The 19,745-nt window shown below is 41.8% G+C and overlaps 1 protein-coding gene across 1 annotated transcript in view; it reads right to left on the reverse strand.

The window, feature by feature from the left end:
* Positions 1-19,745, reverse strand: part of PLXNA2 (plexin A2) — a 546,864-nt gene that overhangs the window by 180,366 nt on the left and 346,753 nt on the right. The gene's annotated exons all lie outside the window — the stretch shown is intronic.

Here is a 19,745-nt window from a genome sequence, read left to right on the forward strand (position 1 = left end):
GCAGCCTCTAAGTACACATGAACTGTAGGTCTTGATGAAGAACAAAGCTGGCTACAAAGACACCAAACCCACTTTTTTTAGGTCTCACAATTTTCAGTCCTGATTCTTTGGGACAATCTTCTTGATTCCTTAGAACAGCCTCTTATTAAGCATGGAAATAAACTAGCCAGCCTGTCATCATACAATTTACCACTGATTTATACAGACAACCTATCAACTGGATGGGCAGGAAAGAATGCACTACTCTGTGATGATTAAGTGAATAAAACAAATGAGCAACAAATAAGTCAAGAGTTCTCATTTGCTTTCCCAATTAAAATGAGGCTGCTCTAAGAAAGCCTCCGACAATTCAGAGAATACTTTCTAAGTGTTTGAGTGTGTTTTGAATGAAAAATTAGTTCAGGGGTAATATAAGCAAGGTTTTTCTAAACAACAGACACAAACTTTTGACAGATATCTTGGTTCAGAATATTAATCTGCTTTGAGAACTCCTTTAGGATTTATAATTATTTATTTAGTATCACAAACATGGAAACTAACATATATCATTCACAGTATTCATTCATAACTTTCAAAATAAAGCACTGATTCAATTATATAATGCATCCTACAGCACAATAGCCCAGAACTATCCTGATGTCTGTTAATTATCTAATGGAAAATCCCAGTTGATGGTATCATAATGCATGTAAAATTATCTTTTCATTAAGAATCTCATCCTTTTAAACTTTAAACTGATGAGAAGATTCTATTTAAATCATCAGCACACAATGACTTGCTGTGGATGTTGAGGACATACACATAGCCATGCTGGATGGAGTGAGTGAGGCTGGGGTACTGACACTAAAAGTTCTGGGTCTAGTCTGTTCCTGGACTTCCGAGGTTCCTATTTACACTGCTTTGAGTTCCGTAAAGGGGAAAAGGTAGAATAAAAATGTAATAAAACCAGGGCTCATTTGAAGCCGGAACGCACAGGAATGGTGTTCCGGTAGGGCTAAAAAGAGGTCACGTTGGTTTTGGCCCCGCCCACGTGATTTCCTCTGAGTACAGGCCGAGTGATGCTGGGCTCCAAAGGAACAGTAAGCTGCCATTTTGAACTCCTCAGGGGAAATAAAATTAGGGCTTAAATAAGAATCTACATCGTGTCCTCAGGCTAGGATTGCCAGGTCCCCCAGGGCTCAAACCAGGGGATGGGAGGCACCAGGAGGTACACCAGGAGAACCTACCTCACTCATGTGCACAGTGCTTCGGATCACTTCCACATCATTTTAACCTGTTCCTGCACCTTTCCTCCCACCAGCCAGGTGAGGGGTGTGGAGGCTGGGAGCAGGGGATCCTCACTGGGGGAATGGGATCCCTACCACAGGCAGACTGCCTGATCTCAACAAATCATACAAACTCACACTCTGTAATTGCTTAATTTCAGTGTCAGAACTATGTACATGTGCAGAACTATGTACAGGTGCCGCAAAAAAGCAAATCCATCCATCTCCGTAATAAATTTTCCTCACAGCCTTCTTTAGCTATGCTCCCAGGTCTAATAATCCTTCAGCTTCTATATCAGCTCAGCAAGATTTGGATTCTGTAGCAAGGTGCTACTGGACCAAAATCCTATTCTTCTACTACAGACCAACACGGCCACCCACTTGAAATGATATTAGCTCAGGTGTGGATAAATGGAAAACAGATGATGCCTGTTTTGGGAGAGCCAACAGATTTACCCTGAAGTGCCATAAACTTTTACAGCGACTCTTGTATATGCTTTATTTCACTTTTAAGACAAATTTTGTCAGAAGCGATTTTCAAATCTGATTAGGGAAAACATTTGCTTTCGTGAGGGCAAAAGGATTTTCATGGTAGTGACTTTATGAGCTGGAGAATATTTGTGACTAAGTACCTACACTGTGTCCTCTTGGCCTTCTTATCAAAACTGTTCATCTTACTCACACAATGACCCGTAGCACAATTAGGATGCCCTTTTCTATGGGGCACCACTCTAACTAAACTGGTAGACACCATTTGCTGTACTATTAATGATCCTTGTATCTCTAGGATTCAGATGTTAAAGGACAAGAATTTTTAAATATATGTGAATGCATTTAATAGAGAAAGTGTTTGTGGATGTTCACTACAGTTAAAGTGTTGAGGTCTGTTAATATTGCACCTTCCTTGGATGGTTTTTCTATTCTTTGGCTTTGAAGTAATGTATCTAATTTGTCTTTAGGTGTTAATATTATGTTGTTAGCACAGCAAACAGCACTATAGCAGTGCCTAATGACCAAATAAAAAACATTAGCTCACTACAACAAAGAAGTTCTGGAAAAAGCTCTTATTCATGGGACTATCCTGTTCTCTTTTTGTACAAATCAGGAACTTTGACTGGAAAGCCTGAAAACAGATATAAGGCCAACTGTCCAAGGAAGCAAGCAAAATATGGTGTTAGGTACCTGCTCTTACCTCTGGCAGTATTATTATTTATATACTTTCTCTGCTTTTTCTTCCCAATGGGGATCCAAAGTGGCTTACAACATTCTCCTTTCCCGTTTTATCCTCACAACAACTCTGTGAGGTAGGTTAGGCTGAAACTGTGTGACTTGCCCAAGGTCACCAAACAAGCTTCCATGGCAAATTGGGGATTCAAACTCGGGTCTCCCAGATCCTAGTCTGACACTTTAACCACAAAATTACACTGGCTCTCACAATCATGTGTACTTCCACATTACATAATCAAAAGCTCAACAGATAATCAAAATATTTCAGCATCTGTAGCCAGCTTTGTTAATAAAACAATCATATTTTCCCTTTGCCCTTGGTCTTTTAAGCGGTGTGTTCTCTTTGATATAAACGAGACATTTAATCGAGGACTAATTTTATATTTTCAGTTGGAAGCTTCCTTTCTTCTACCCCAAAGGCTGAAGAAACAAAGTAGAGATGGGCACGAACTATAAAAAAATGAACTGTGTGGTTCGTGGTTTGTTGTATTTCACAAACCATGAACTTCCACGAACCTGCCCTGGTTCGCAAACTGGTACATTTGGTACGTGAAAACATCACATCCAGGTCAGCATATTGTCACTTCCGGGCCAGCAGAAGGCCACTTCTGGGTCAGCAGAAGGTCTGCAGGAAGTTCATCCCCTGTTACCTAAGAAACTGATTGATTAGCACCAGGCTGTCTGCAGTGATGAACCAAAAAACAAACTAAACAAACCAGCCTAAAGTTCGTGGTGGTTCATCAGAAATGGACTCTGATGAACCGCCGGTTCATGAACCACGAACCATCCTGGTTCGTGCTTAATTTTGGTTTGTATTCGGTTCGTGCCAGTCTCTAATACAAAGTAATAATACCTCCAGCTCCATTCAATAACATATTTTTATTCAACTCTGTCTGACATTCTACATAGGGTGCTGACCAGAAAGCTTAAGACCGCTGTCTGCAACTTCTTTCCCTCTCCTTGTCTCTACGTTTTTAAAATATCTAGCCTGATGAAGAGCTCTGAAAGATATGGAAACTAGCACAGTATTTTGTTTTATTTCATTTGGCTGTAACAGAATGCATTACCTGGCTTTTCTTTCTGTTAGGTCATCATAGCTTTTGCTAAAAAAACAGGTGTAAACAACTTACCAGCAAATTAACATGTTAGAAAGACAATTATGGATTCAGTCCAACAAGCTACCATAACCCTAAAATAATTTCTCCACATCAGAATTTCAGAACTTAGACATTTCATTCAATTTTATCTTCTAAATGCACATTTCTTCCCCACTTGAAGAACTGAGTGAACCCAGGATTGCGATTAAATGCCAGGGCATGAAACAGAATTATATTCCAGCATAATGCACCTATAGTAAGATACTGGCAGTAAAACAACTGGTCAGAGCTTGCAGTTTAGCAGGAGAATGGCAGAGTTGGACTCATATGATCAGAGCCTGTCCAACACCTGAAGATGATGTGCAAGTAGTGAGGGGCCCTCTAATGAGGGGAAGATCATCTCAGATGACGACTGTAGGTCTACTCCTCCAAATAATCCCACATGTGCAGAGCTTAACACCATGGCCCATTATGGGACCCTGCTATTACCACTGGAGCCATCCCAACATGGCTACTGCACAGACATCACTGGTGCAGAATTTTCCTGGATGCTGTGGGAATAGCTGTTGATAATACAACTCTCCTCCTGAAATGTAGAAACCAGGTATGGCTTAAGGATTTCCCCTTTACTCAAATGTTTGAGCTAGTATTTTCTACACTCAGAACAAAGGTAAGTATGCATTTTGTGTTAAGGAAGCTCTACTGGTCACAGACCCCCAAATACAATTATACTGTCATTATGTACTGGGGAGCAGTATGGGGAGCAAAACCACCTTAGCAAACCAAGTGTTCTACTACAGCTACTGGAACAGTTGGCCAAGCACTTATGACTCACTCTTATTTTCTGGATCAGAACCAAGTCATATGGCATGAGAACAAAGGGATTCCAATACAATTGTCTATGATAAATGCATGAGTATCATCTTAATGATAACAATACCTCCTACAGGAGGTTGAATCCCCAGACACAGGCATCAGGGAGACTATAAGATGAATGAAAACTCAGTGTGGGCAGAGAGAATTTGATTCAAGCATGTAGAATAGGGATATGCACAGATATTTCTATTTTAGTTTAAGTTGTGCTTATTCTGTCTAACATTTTTCCTTGAACTACCACAGTAATCTATCTAGATTAGAGATGGGCACGGACCGGCATTTGCCTATGGATGGTTCGGGGTTCGTGGGCTTCCATGGACCACGGTCCACGAACTTTTAATGGACCAGGCCCGGTTCGAGAACCAGTTCGAGTCAGAAAAGGCCTTGGTTTTCCCACAGATTTTCACTTCAGTTGACTTTCCCCACCAAAGGTTCTCATGTAACGCTCCTCGATTATCACTTTTCCAAAGAGACAAACAACAACTTCCCCTCCCCTATTCTGACTGACCCTTACCCACCCTTGGGGGAAGGAGAGAGACTTGTGCTCCTGTCCAGGAGAGGCGGCTGCCCACAAAACCCACCTACATGGGGCTGCATCAACAAGGGATGCCCTCCCCGGGGGTGGGGAGACCAACTCTCCATGATGGGAAATGAATGGACGTACTTGAGTGAAAGCCAACTCCGCAACATGATCATGTAGCAATTCAAAGGCCTCTTGCTGGAATGGAAGGCACGGGAGGGATGGAAAGGATGTCTTCCACACCTTGAGGGAAGGAAACTTATGCTACCCTGTTCAGAGGGAGCCTCTTTGGGCAGTGGACAACGAGTCCCACCTTAGTGATGTGGTGTGTCAGCTTGCTTGCTATCAAGCAAGCTGACCTGGGCCACTGTCCTACTTCTCACTGGACTTTGGGGATTGACCCTCAGAGGGGCCCTTGCGCTCGCAAGAGCAGGATGGTCGCCGACGAAACCCACTTCACCGAACGTGATGCAGTCCATCAAGGAAGCTCATCATGTGCCTTAGACTGTTTTGTCAGCATACAAATCATATCAAGAAAAAGAGGAGGTACTTAGAAGGTGCCAAGGATGTCGGGAGGAGGATAATATATTTTTGTAAAGCTCAGTCATCATGTGCCTTACACTATTTCGTCAATATACAAATACAAATCCACTATTTAGGGAGTGAAAAAGGCTTAGAAAGAAGTGAAGCAGACAGAGCCCCCCAAAACCTGCTGCCAGTGGTTCTAGGGTGGGTGTTTCACAGAGGCCAGTAACAGTCTTCCCCCTGCACCTCAAAAGCCAGGCTGGAAATATCCCCCCAAGTCACCCACTATTTAGAGAGTGAAAAAGGCTTAGAAAGAAGTGAAGCAGACAGAGCCCCCCAAAACCTGCTGCTGGTCATCAGAGAGTGGGTGTTTCACAGAGCCCAACAGCACTCTCCCTCCGCTTGCATCTCATCAGCAGCCAAGAAAGAACATGGGGGAAAGAAGGCAAGAACTCAGGCAGACAACGCCCAAAGCTGCCTTGCACCCACTGTGGGTCTGTGAGTGGGTGGCGTCAGAGCACAATAGAACCCACCGGCAACCCAGAAAAAAGGAAGAGATTTGGGGGGGAGGGGGGATTAAGCCTGAGAAGAACCCAAGGACTCGAAAAACGCAGAAAGAAAACAGAGTAACCCGATAGTGCGGTAAAAGGATTTTTTTTAAAAGTGCTCTCAAGAAAACTAGAATAGAAAGGAGGAGAAAAAAATTAAACAGGAATGGAGAAAAGAGTTAGCTCTCTTGCAACTGAAGCCCCAAGGCCCCAAGGCACAAGCCGCGCTCTCACAAAAAAAAAAAAAACCCGTCCCCACAGCAAGCAGTTGCTAAGCTAACTCGTGTCCCCGCGCCAGCAAAATGGAGCGGAGCTTCGCGCGTTTTGTCTTTTATGCAGAAAGGCTAGTGATCTCTGTTTGACTGACAGAGCTGCCAATCAAGGTTTCTTGCGCTAAGATTGGTTTGTTCCAAACGGGGAAGGTGGCTCCACACCGCTGCCGAGGAAATTGTTTGAGCGGGAATCCTGGCATGACGGGCCAATGGACACACGGACAGAAAGCCCCAATGTTCGGCGGTTTCATGAGAAAAACACGCGCCCACAGCCCGCGTGTTCGCGAAGGACGAACTGGGTAAGTTCGTGATGAAATTAGGTCCATTATGTGGACCGTGCCCATCTCTAATCTAGATCAATAAACCGTTGAATAGTTATTTACGTTGGATTCAAGAGGAAATCATTCCCACCTGCAACTCCCTGCTCCCCCAATTGGCCCAATATTCTCAGAGATTATTCCCCTCACCCAAGGGAGTCTCCCTTTCAGTATTATAAATGAGAAAATGTCCTTGCTCTAGAAACAATGAAGGCCTTTACCCAAAGGAACCTCACAGTCAAATTACAGAGAGACAGCAGAAAGGATCTGCTTTTCACTGGCAAAGAGCACATATGAAGATGAGAGGATTAGTTTTTCCTCTTTCTTTTTGTCCATTCCCCGTGTCAGAAGCCTGATGTGGATAAGAGGCTGGAGCCTATTTTATAACAGAAATGGCAAAGCATGCTAAACCTTGCATTCACACAGGAACAGACTATCAGCTTCATTCACTTCAGCATTTTTCTTAAAAACCCATGCAAAAGTCTTTCTCCCTGCATAACACTGAACTACAGATTATATGGTTGTTTTCTGACAGCCGTTGCATAAGTATGTATCCTTCCTGGTCCATGTGATTCCTTCCCCTCTGTTTTTCAACAAGAGTGTCCCTTCACACACTTCAACATAAACATATGTGCTAGAGGATCAGACCTGCCTTGGTAGAGGAGCTGTGATTTTTCTTGGCAGCATGCTTGTCCTTGAGCTCTAGAGGGAATGTAAACTGGATTCTATGATATTATCTTGGGTCTCTGGTATCACCACCGGTTGACTGATGCTCTCCCTACATTAGTAATGCACAAGCATTTTTGGTGAAGAGCTATCTTGCATGCTGTGGGAGTGGCTGCCAATAATGCTACAGTATCCCTTGTTTCTAGCATTACTATTATACTTTCTGCTTTGATACTAAGAGCACACAGAATTCTGTGCATAAATACAGTATGCCAGTGTTAGCCTTGGCTGCTTGTTTAGCAGGAGTGTTGCACTGGGCTGCCAAGGATATTTGAAATGCAAATATTTAGAAAAAAAAGTACTCTCAAAAAGTGTCTACATAACAGGAGAAGCCAATAAAGATGGCAGAAGGATAAAGTACATGTAGAGGCACTCTGCTATCATGTCTTTTTATATTCCATGTTATTGTACATGTCCAAGTCAACGATTTTCACTACCTTTTTATTTGATTTTGAAGACCAGGGGTATTCAAAACAGAGTTTTGTTGAGTTAGGTCCCCAAACCTAATTATACTTTAATCTTTTAAGTTTTATAACATCAAATTTAATATTCATGCTGTTTTGCAAAAAAGAAATGAGCTATTGTTATAAGACAAAAACCCTGCATGCACCATGGAACAACATTAGAATAGGAACTGAAAAAGAACTATGTAGTATGATTCATTATCTTTCCAGCCTACAGTATTTGAATGTATCTTTCAGAGGGAAATTGGTGAGAAGAACTACCCCGCCCCCTTCTTAAATCTGTATATTGTATGGCTAGAAATGTTCATCGGAAAAATATTTCTATTATCATTAGATACAAAAAGTACATAATGAAGATTTTCTCTTAGCAAAGGTTTCATTGGGAGGGAAATGTCACACTGAGATTCTAAGTGAAAGGAAATAATCAGTCAGACTGTGAGTACACTTGACTCTGGGGACAAGAAAGAAACTGTAGGCTTTTGCTGTTTGACAGCTTCTGTGATTGCATTAATAAAGGGATCTACAAACGTGGAAGGATATGCTACAGGATGCAATATCACCAACTGCATAGGGCACTTACGGGTACTATGTTGCTACTGGCCATTTTCACTGAATTTATCAGATGAACGAATGAAGACACAGAACCTGTAAGGGCTTGAGGATAACTTTGGGTTTGCTTAGAAGAGGTATAAATTATGAAGAACATTGCCCAATGTTTCTATCCTGCTGCCTGGTGCCATGTTTTATACTGGTCTTTAGGTGCTAATGAGTTGTCTGAAAAGGTGTATACACTGAGATCAATTCACATACATGTGTTTATATGTAAGCGATTAGATGCACCAGGGTATCTAAGCACAAAAATCTGAGCATCCAGTGAAAGCCAGTTTGCATTTTCCCCTATTAACTTTCTACTTAAGGTGTTTGAGTACATGAATAATTCTCATTTTCACTGGCAATAGGTATTAAACCATTAATAATATTTTTAGAAGTTAATGCAAAGTGCTATATAGAGGGGATGTAAAGATCTATACATCACTGTACATAATTCGCTGGAATCAGCCCTATACACAAGCGGGTCACAAATTTTACACATTTAAAAACCTTGTTATGTTATGGCAAGTTAGAACTGAAGCCAAACGTCACAAAAAACCCAAATTGTGTTTCTAGAAATTTGGAATCCTGTCCTAAAAATTCTGGCAGATATGCTGAAAATTATAATACTTTTGGTGACACAAACATGCATTTACCCTAGACCAGAAGTTTTTATTGTTATACTTTTGTTATACTAATTTTATTTATTTATTTATTCAATTTATATACCGCCCATCCCCAGGGGCTCTGGGCGGTGAACAATTAAAATCGATAAAAACAAAAACTAAAATCAATATACAAATAATAAAACAAATTAACAAGGTGCAGTGGTGGGGAGAACCTTCCCCACCCCAAAGGTGGGAGGCCGACATGGCACCGCCCCCTTCAATCACCAAACGCCTGGAGGAACAGCTCTTACAGGCCCGGCGGAATGATAATATGTCCCGCTGGGCCCGGGTAATGACCTTTTAAAAGTGAAAGCTAGGAAGTCAGAGAACCTGTTACACATATTCTTATATTATATCGCTATAGCAACATTTTTTTTTAAAGCCCTCATGGTGATAGGAGGAAATTACTGTTGCAGGGACAGGGTAAGGAGGGAAAGTTTGGGAGGGAAAGTTTGGAGCTTTACTGAAATCTTTTGCAAAACTTCAAAGCAAAGCAGATTTGAGAAAGAACAAAAAAAAAGTTGAGGAAACCCCGGGAGGTGCATGAAAGAACCTTGATGCTATGGTGAAGCAGGTGGTGGTGGTGGGGGTATCTATTTCCCAACAGTACTGAACCCAGAGCAAATAACTCGTGTGGAAATTAATGAAAGTGACATTGTCTTTACCAATGTAGGCAATAGGAATGTGTGACTCAGTATATCAGGTCCAAAAATATTCCCCAAAAATACTATATTGTTTTTTTGTGCATACTAGGGAATCTCAATCTACAGACTTCTCAGATACATGGTATTGGCAAGCCCAGTCATAGAATTATAGGGTTGGAAGGTACCTCTAGAGTCATCTAGTCCAACCCCCTGCACAATGCAGGAAATTTACAAGTACCCCCCCCCAGTGGTCCTCCTTACTCCATGCCCAGAAGATGGCAAAATTAATCCTGAATAAAGAACCATCACCTCATGAGACAGCACTACCAAACTGCAATATGTGGCCTTAAGACCCTTGAAAGTTACACTAGTTGAACTTCATGGGATTTGAACCTGGCACTTCCATGTTCGACTGGCATTTTCATACACTGTTCCACATTTGAGCTCATTTCGGCTCATCGTATGGGACCAGAGTGCAGCAGGTTTTATGAGAAAGTATTGTAGAGTTAATCTGTGTTTGGTATGCAACTTTTTTCTGCTCCAACAAATCCTGGCAGTGAACTTTACTTATCCAATTTGTTTCTTTTTAAGTTAAAATATCTTGGGTTACGAGTTTGAGATTTTTATTTCTTTTAGGAGATTGGGGCTGTTTGGCACTATCTATTCCAGACAGATAAGAGGTTGAAACTGATTTCCAGGACAAAGCTTGACAGAGGTTGGCACTGACCTCCTGGCTTGTTAGCACATAGCCTTATGGGGGTGGAGTGATGAGTTCTTTCCACCCTCCCTTACCTGTGAGGACAGGTCACAGCCGAGCCTGTTGTGAGGGTTTTGGCCCTCTTGATTGGCTAAGAGCTTAGGCAGCTGCAGGTGGATAGTCTTCAAAAGAGTTGTTTCTCTAGTCTCTTGGGAAGAGAAGGGGGACCTGTTCCTGCACCCATATCTGCATTTGCTCCTATTCTTGAATGCTACACCACTGATGGATTCCTGTACTAGCAACCTTTGTGCTTTTGTCTTTGGGACCTCTGGACGTAAGAGCTAAAGCTCTCTTTTGGAATCTGAAACTTGTTGAAGGCAGGGTTCATTTAGAGGGGGAACGCACAGGAACGCAGTTCCGGCAGTTCCCCAAAGAGGTCACGTCAGGTAGCCCCGCCCACCTGACTCAGCCATTTTGGGCCCGTTTTGGCCTGGATTGGGGCCGAAACGGCCCGGATAGGGCCTCTGACGGGTGGTGGGTCACTGTCCCGCTCATCAGCGGCCTGATCCTAACTATTTTGGGCCCCTTTTTGCCATTTTGGGCACAATTTCAGCCCTGAATGGCCAGGATTGGGTCCAAAACAGCTGGAATAGGTGGTGTCAGGTGGTGTGGCATATGTAAATCAGTTATACTAATGACACACTTCCAGTGATGGCAAGAGGTGTGGCATATGCTAATTAGTTATGCTAATAAGTCATGCTAATGAGTTCCTCCAGCTCTTTTTCTACTAAATAACCCCTGGCTGAAGGTAACATCTGGAACAAGTTCAGGAATTTCTAGTAAATATAGCCTATTCCATTATAGTTTTATGTTGGTCCACATCAGAGGGTTTTTTATGGGAAAAGAGTTGGTGGAACTCAGGACCTCACAATGACATCACTTTGGGTCAGCTGGAGCAAGGCGAGAGTTTAAACTTTAGTTTAAACTTTAGTTTAAATTGTCCTCGGTGAAAATGGTCATGTGGCTAGTGGCCCCGCCCCCTGATCTGCAGACAGAGGGGAGTTTAGATTGCCCTCTGTGCCACGGTGCAGAGGGCGATCTAGACTCCCCTCTGACTGGAGATTAGGGGGTGGGGCCACCGGCCATGAGACCATTTTTAAGAGGTGCTGGAACTCCGTTCCACCTCATTCCAGTTGCAAAAAAGCCCTGGTCCACATACATCCACATCTATGCTTATTTTGTTTGCCTTTGCAGGGTTCTTTAGTAAATTCCTTTTCTCAATTTGGTGTGAAGTATCAAGAGTTGTGGTTTCAATCCAAATCCAGTTCTTTGGCCATTTTGCCGCATACCACCCCGTTTGTTTGCTTTTGGACTCAGCCTGCTGAGTACCTGCCCTGCAGGGCTGACTTCCTGTCTAAAACCTGGTAGAGTTGAGAACTTGCCTCTCAGCTCCACAGCTGAAGGTTTAGATACGAGAGGCTGGTGGCAGTTTTCAACCCTAGCAGTGAGGCTTCACTTGCCAGTCCTTTTGGAATTTTGCCTTTTGATACCAGCAAGTGACCAGCAGCCCCCTGGGTACTCAGGCAGGCTTGCCAGAAACCATTACAATCCTGATGAAATATTCAGCATCAGTCACACAATACAGACTATACTGCTGTCATGGAATGCCAGAGTTCTCTAAGATCTCTGCAGATGAAAACTACGTTAAGAACATATCTACATGTAATAGTTTGCTTTCAAATACTCTATTATATATATAAGCACCTACTGACGCCTGAAATTGTCCTTCTAAGCAAAGTCAGAAAGACCTGGAGCCTAAAGGGAAAAAAGCAAAGGTCCTTATCGGCAGCCTGACTTGTTTGCAAGTACCCCTGCAAGCATCAGCTAATTATACACCCTGATAAATGCTAACTGAATTGGCATGTGATCTAAAACACTGCTCTCCCTGTACATTGTTGACAGCTCCATTGATTTAGCTAACATTGCTCCTAATTTACATTAGTGAAATCTAAGAAGAATGTCATCTTTTAAAATACTGGCATAAGATAGAGGAAATCCAATGGAAGAAGGAAATTTCAGCAGCTGCTGAATTTCTACTTGTCTTTTCGGCAATCCTGTCCTTTGTGAATCCAGTCCCTCATTTAATTTGGTTTCCTGCCATTTGCTTTGCAAACGGACAATTGTATTTTCACCCTAAAGATTATTACTATTACTAACAATTTAAAATTATTAACAAATTAAAATTATTACTAACAATTTAAAATTCAGTTTATATTGACCAGTGACTATTTTGCTCCAGAATACAAAGCCTCCCCATCTTTGCTCCTTTCTCAGATATAGTCCGACTTACTCTTCTATCTTGTTCAAAAATCTCCATGCTGTCATCAGTTATTGAACTCCCAGTGCTTGGAACCCCTTTAGTAACAGCTGTTGTTTAACAAAGTGCAAGGTCCTAAAGTACAAAGTTTCAGGGGAAAGGACAATATCGGTAAGAAGTATAAAGAAGAGAATGAAGATCTAGAAAGCCATGATCCAAACCCAGCAAAGGTGTTAAGTGTGCACAAGTAAGACTACACTGTGATCATTGCTTACATTGCTTAGGCCATGTAGCTACAGCCACTGAGTTACTAGACATTTTTTAAACCTGGAGTGTAAAAAACAAAGGGATTTCATACGGTTCTGCTGAAAGAAAAAACAATTTGCAAACAACAATGTGAATGTTGGATGTATTGTCGAAGGCTTTCACAGCCGGAGAACAATGGTTGTTGTGGGTTTTCCGTGCTCAAGACCACAGCAATACAGCCCGGAAAACCCACAACGACCAATGTGAATGTTGGTTTGGAATACACTCTTCACTGGCTCATGGCCAACTACTTTAAATTTTCAAGAGAGGTTATTCATGTTCTGACCTCCACTTTAGAATTCTTGAGGCTGGCAATTTCACACACAACATAAGTCTACTCAACAATATATAATCTTCCTGACAAGCCCAGAAGAACTGAGCAAAGCTGAGATCTACGTCACCATCCTCTTTACAGACCTCCCCTCCACCACCAACATTCCTATTGCATAAATAAAGACTCAGTTCAGTCATAACAAGAAACTATGGCTGAACTATGGTTAGTTTCGGCTCATGGCTTATTCAGTCCAGCTTTTCACCAACAAAATGCTGGTTTCAACCACCTTACCTTTGCCTGCCTCCCTTGCAAGGACCCAGCTGGCACCTCAATGGGCACTGTGGTTTCTCAGAGACTCACCATGTCAGCAACTCCCTTACTACTGACTGATGCTATACAGTAAGGGCCACAGACCTCCACTTTCCTCAGATTTGTGCTGCTTGTTTTTCACATTAACCCTTTTCTCACATCAAATCTAAGGGATCTAAATTCCTGTGACTAGTTTAGCTATAACACCCCCACCTGGCAAATTTGCCCAAACAACTCAGGGTCCAATAGAAGCTTCCTCCCAAACCTAGCTACCTTTCTGTACCTAACAATACCACTGCTGTTCCTTAATACAGTATTGTATAAGATACTACATAGCTCATCTACCCCTTCCTTTCTTGGCAGTTTGTGTATTTCACAGCTGTTTTTCCCACCCACCAATCACGCACTGGGAGCATGCTCATAATCAGGGGTGGCGCCAGGGTTTCTGGTGCCCACGGCTACCCCTACAAGCATGAGCACAGAGTGCGCGCACACGCCACCTGGACTGCATGATGACATCACTGTGTGTGATGTCATCACGCAGGAAGCCGGACCCATTGGCCGGTGGGCGGCTGGGGTGGCGTGCGGAGGCTGCTCGCACTCCCAGTCAGGCACGGTGGGTGGCTGGGGAGGTTCCGCACACCGCCCTGGATACCTGTTCTGCCTGGCTCATGGCTGATGCGCCCGGCTGGAGGTATGTGTTGGTGGCAGCGGCAGTGGCGTGGGGTGGGAGGGCTGGCAGGCTGCAGCAGCTGCGGGCCAGGCATACGAGCTCCGTGGTGCACCCCCTGCCCCCGACACCCCCTCTGGTGCCCCCTCCGGCGCCTCAGCGCTCGAGGCAGGGGCTGGCCCTGCCCATAATAAGCAAACTCCAGAGAAGTGACCCACAAGACACCACGATCAAGTACAACTAGGGTGTTTGTGTAATTGATCTTGTAGTAGGAGCATATATGGTTAAACATTTGATATTGTGTTATTTCCCCTGTATACACAAGAAAAGAGAGTGCTGGCATTCTTGTATTTTCAAAAGGGGTCAAGTGTGTGTACATGTGGGGGGATAGACAAGACTGTTACTAGGAAGACTTACAAAGGGACAGGTAAGGAGGCTGTAGCATCAGCAGAAATTTTCAGCGGGATCAAACTTCTATTTTATATCGGATCTCCTTCACTCCAAATAAAGTCTGGTTTCCTGATCCTGCTAATGCTCTGGATGTTTCCCACTTCCATTGCTGTTTTCTAAATAATGTTTATGTCAATCACCCTAAGGGGTCCAAAAGCTGAAGTTGCCATAGAAAAGCTGCCATAGAAAAGCAAAGCACTTTACAACACAGCTCAGCTCCTAGACAATTGTTTGTTTAGTTCAATTGATTTTCTTGTATCCCACCTTTCTTGGAATTATTAATTAAGAGCTGAGCTAGATTGAAAAAAAGTATTGTGCTGTGATGTAGCAAATCTAGCTCTTGACACTGTATTTTAATAAGCTTTTCAGAGCACCAGATTCTGCATTATAGCATTCTGAACTGAAAAAGCAAGCCTTGGTAGAAATGCCTAGTTCAGCATTTACCAGTGAACAGAACAACAAAATGCTTACAGCTATGCTGAAGCATTAAAAATTGGCAAACATGAAGCATTCTAACATTTTTGTTTTTAGTGGTATATTCAGGAAAGCAACTGGAATTGGTTTTTTTTCTCTGAGGACTGGAATCCCACCCCCCCAACGTCCAAACAAGGCAATGTTAAGCCACAAAAGAAAATTACCTTAAAGCTACACTGTGTGAATGAACATAGAGAATTTCCTAAGAAGGATATCCATCTAGGATCTAAATCTGTTTCACAATCACTTTTTAGAATTTTAAAATTTTGTTATAGCATGGAACAAAAAAGGATGTTAATGAACCCAATTTACAAAACATGAACCATGTTTGTAAACCCAGTTTACAAAACATGAACATGATGAAATGAGCATACAATTCATTCTAAGGATACAGTTGTTTAAAACTGATTACAAGTAGTATGTGTCAGGAAGTGAAATGTTAATTAGCTGTTTAACCGTATTAAAGCATATGTTTGGAATGCGTTTACTGAACACTACTAGGTGGTGGTAGAAAATGCCCTCAAGTTATAGCCAACTTATGGTGATGCCTGCAGCAGCTTTCAAGTCAAGAGACTAATAGAGGTGGTTATTTCCATTGCCTGCCTATGATTAACGGCCCTGGTCTTCCTTGGAGGACTCCCGTCTAATTAGTAACCTAGGCCAATCCTGCTTAGCTTCCGAGATCTAACAAGATCAGGCTTGCCTGGACTCTCCACATCAAGATACCACCAGTAAATCCTTGTAATATACCAGTATATTATCTACGGTGTTTGTTAAATTTGGAAGATAATGGGTTAGATCCAAACATATTTTTCTTGGCGTCAATTTTCCAGCACAGCCCTCTGTGCCTCCTCCCCACCCCCTGCAGCTGATCTTAATGGTTTCAAGGCCCTTCGAAATTGTGTAGAAAGGGGAATTGGTAGATATTGCCTTCTTCACTTGTGTATGAAAGTCATTCCACTAAAAAGTGATGTCTGAGGGGCTACCCACTACATGGCTGATTCCACACGACTTACCTGAACCCGGGACGTTGTGCTACGTTGCGGATCATGCTGGGGAAAACGCGAAATATCGCATTTTCTCGTGTGAGTTTTGCGCGACATCGCGCAAAACTCGCGTGAGAAAACGCGATATTTCGCGTTTTCCCCGGCATGATCTGCAACGTAGCGCAATGTCCCGGGTTCAGGTAAGTCGTGTGGAATCGGCCCATATTAGACAACTGGAGCAGATATACCACATTTAGGTAGAGAAATGCATCATACATCCTTGCATATAGCATCAATTTTGGATGGCAACCACACATAGATCCTGCATAAACAGGCTTGCTTTTCACTTCAGTACAGTGGGTACCTTTATTTATGTTCAACTTTGGGTGTGTCAAACTATCTTGCTAACTTTGTAATGAATAGGTAAGTCCTTGTATGTAAAAGAAAGGTGAATAGCAAAGTCCCACTGAATTATGGTTCTGGTATGCAAGCACTGGGCCATTCTAGTTTCAGAGGAATTGGAGGCCATAAACCATGGAAACCCTGTATGTACATGCAAGGGAACACATCGAGTGCTGGTTTTACTTTTAAGGATGTAAATGCCTTGGGGCAGGTGTACCTGAAGGAAGACCTCCCCCTACGCTGTTCGGTTCAGCATTTAAGATCTGCACTCCATGCTGGCATCTCTTTGCCATTGCCTGCAGAGCTAAGGCGGATGGTGACCGCAGACAGGACTTTCTCACTTATGGCATCTTGCCTTTGCCCCTTGAGGCTCGCCTTGTGTTAACCTTAATCTCTTTCAGGCACCAGGCTTTTAACTGAGGAGTTCCATCTCTTTAGCTGGCTTTATGGTCTGCTTCCAGCCAGAGGACTATTTTATGATTATAATGTTAGACTGTTGAATGTTGTTTTACACTTTTATGCCTTGACTTGTTTTTATAGTTGCTTTATTACTGAACATTTTTGTGCTTTAAAAATTATTTTATTATATTGTTTTACTTCTTGAGCTGCCTCAAACAGGTCTCTGGAGAGGCAGCATATAAAACCTCTAAAAAAATAAATAAGGGAGCATATGGTTTTGAAGTCTTTTCAGTTCTGCCTTCTAACCTAATCCTAAATTTGCTTCTGAATATTGGGGTAATTTGAAATATGGCCTGACAGTTCTGTGCTGTCACGTAGAAAAATCACAAATGGCTCTGGAACTAATGGATGTCTAATGATAGTATATGCAGTGAGATTTTATCTATTCAAAAATTATATACCATCTATTTAAAAATAAATATGCAGAAGTAATACAGAAATGAATAATCTTGGAGGGTGGCTTTATCATACATTTTGAAAAAAAAAGAGTTGAGCTCATATTAATGTTTTACTCATATATAAGAAATTGAATTCTTTTCCATAAAAAAATCAAGTCAACTTGAATTACATATACTTTTTCTAAGAAAAAAGAAAAAAACTGAGCCCGCTGATGTGGGGAGGGCGGAGAATGAACCCAATAAATTAAATTAAAATTAAATTAATTGTTTTTTAACAATTTGCAAAATCTGTCACCAAAAAGCAAATGAATAAACCAGCTGACTCCTTATTTGGTTTTGGGCTCCAACTTCTAGTAAGAAAGATCTAGGTGTTTAAAGGTCACACAGATGCTTCGGTTTTTGTTGTTGATACTGCTGACAATGATTATAATTACAAGGAACTTCAAGCCAGGCTGAAAACAAAATCAGATATGGAGATTTCCAGGTGAGATGATTACCTCAACATTTCCGCTGAAAGGAAACAGAACATCCCATTTAACCTTTCAGGGCCTTTGAATACACTGCCTGTTTCAATGTTATACACATGGAAGCCACATTCCCTCCACCCAGCAGAAACCAAAGAAGAAAGGATATCCCTAAATCTGGAAGAATAATTAGATTTTTTTAAATATTTCCCCACTGAGATGAGACCACCAGAAGACCATACATTTATGCTTCTGTGTTCCCCAGGGCCTGCATGTTATTTCCATTTACACAGTTACATATTTTATCAACATAAACCTTACAGCAATATGATGACACCCAAATTCTTCACAGAAATTTCTTTCATGTCATGAAACTCATCTCAAACCAGATATCTAAGGTGAAGGCCCTTTCTTATAAGCTCTAAGGGGTGGGGAATGCTGAATAAATACTTTTCCTATGAGAACATACCTGAAAAATCACTAATCTTTGTGAGTAAGACACGCCCCTTTATTTAAGTTAACTGAAACCAGGACAGTGCCATCTTAAGCAGAATTACACTCTTCTAAATTCATTGAAGTCAGCGGGCTTAGAAGGTAAATCTTGTTTAGGACTGCACTATAAATGTAGCTAACTCCATTCTGCACTAATGTTAATAACAGAAAGCTGTCTATAGAGTTACATCACAGCACAATGTTATTATTTTCACTTCCTGGAGTAACTGGATGGAAATAATTTCCTAGGAGTCTTGCTATGCCACTTATGGAATACTCTGACAGTGACAAGAGGTTATACCCGGCAGCCAGCATTAATCAGAATGTTTGTTCCGTGATTAAATGTATATGCATTAGCATAAAAGGGCTTCCATGTGAATTTGGCTATTAACTCCATAGCAACACAATTATTTCTCCCCTAAGTGCTACCACCGAACATACAACATGGGGTCTTAGATTCATGCCGAGTTCACTGTGGTTTAATTTATCAACAGAGATGGTAAATCCCTGGGCCAAATTCCAAGCTCAAGCAGTGATCTCACTTGAGGTTAAGAACCATTTTGAATTCATTGTGATATTATTCCACTTCCCAGTTCAATGCTTGGCTGTTCACTGTGGTCCTTTATCCTCTATTTTTCTAGAACACTCCCCCTTTAATTTTCCCTTGGGCTGTATGGAACAGTTCACAGAGACATTGTGGGGTCTGTGTGAAGCCATTAATACACAATAATCAATGGGCGATACTTGAGAATTTGCTCATAGAATATGTATTCTGTATGACTCTGGATTCTGGGGATGTTCATGCATGTTAGAAAACACAACCTTAGAGAAAACATTCAGACATACATGATGTCATGGAAATCTGAGAAATAATTCATATCATATTAATGAAGTTAACACATTGGGACAACTGATTCTTATAAGGTGAATTGCACAATTTTCAGTTAATCCTTCAAAGAAAAACTGTGTCCCAGATCCTCATTACCTTAAAAGGCTGGCTTGCACAGAAATAAGCACACAGTTGTTTAACTGTGTTAAAGAATAAATTGGCAAGAGTGCAAAAGGAAAAGAAACCAAGCAGCACAAATTTACTTGAGTGATTGCAAACAGCAGAATTGCCTCCAAGCATTAATAGAGAACAAGGTGGTGAAACATGAAAGTGCCACTTTTTCAGTCATTTTGCAAAGTATAACCTTACTTTAAAGGCTTCAGGTTGCATTTGCTCTGACATAAACAACCAACTGCTAGCAACATGTCAGCGTTTACACTATTGGTTAATGGCAGATAAAAGAAATGATTTAACCTAT

The sequence above is a fragment of the Eublepharis macularius genome, chromosome 5, assembly GCF_028583425.1.
Source record: "Eublepharis macularius isolate TG4126 chromosome 5, MPM_Emac_v1.0, whole genome shotgun sequence".
Taxonomy (NCBI): Eukaryota; Metazoa; Chordata; class Lepidosauria; order Squamata; family Eublepharidae; genus Eublepharis; species Eublepharis macularius.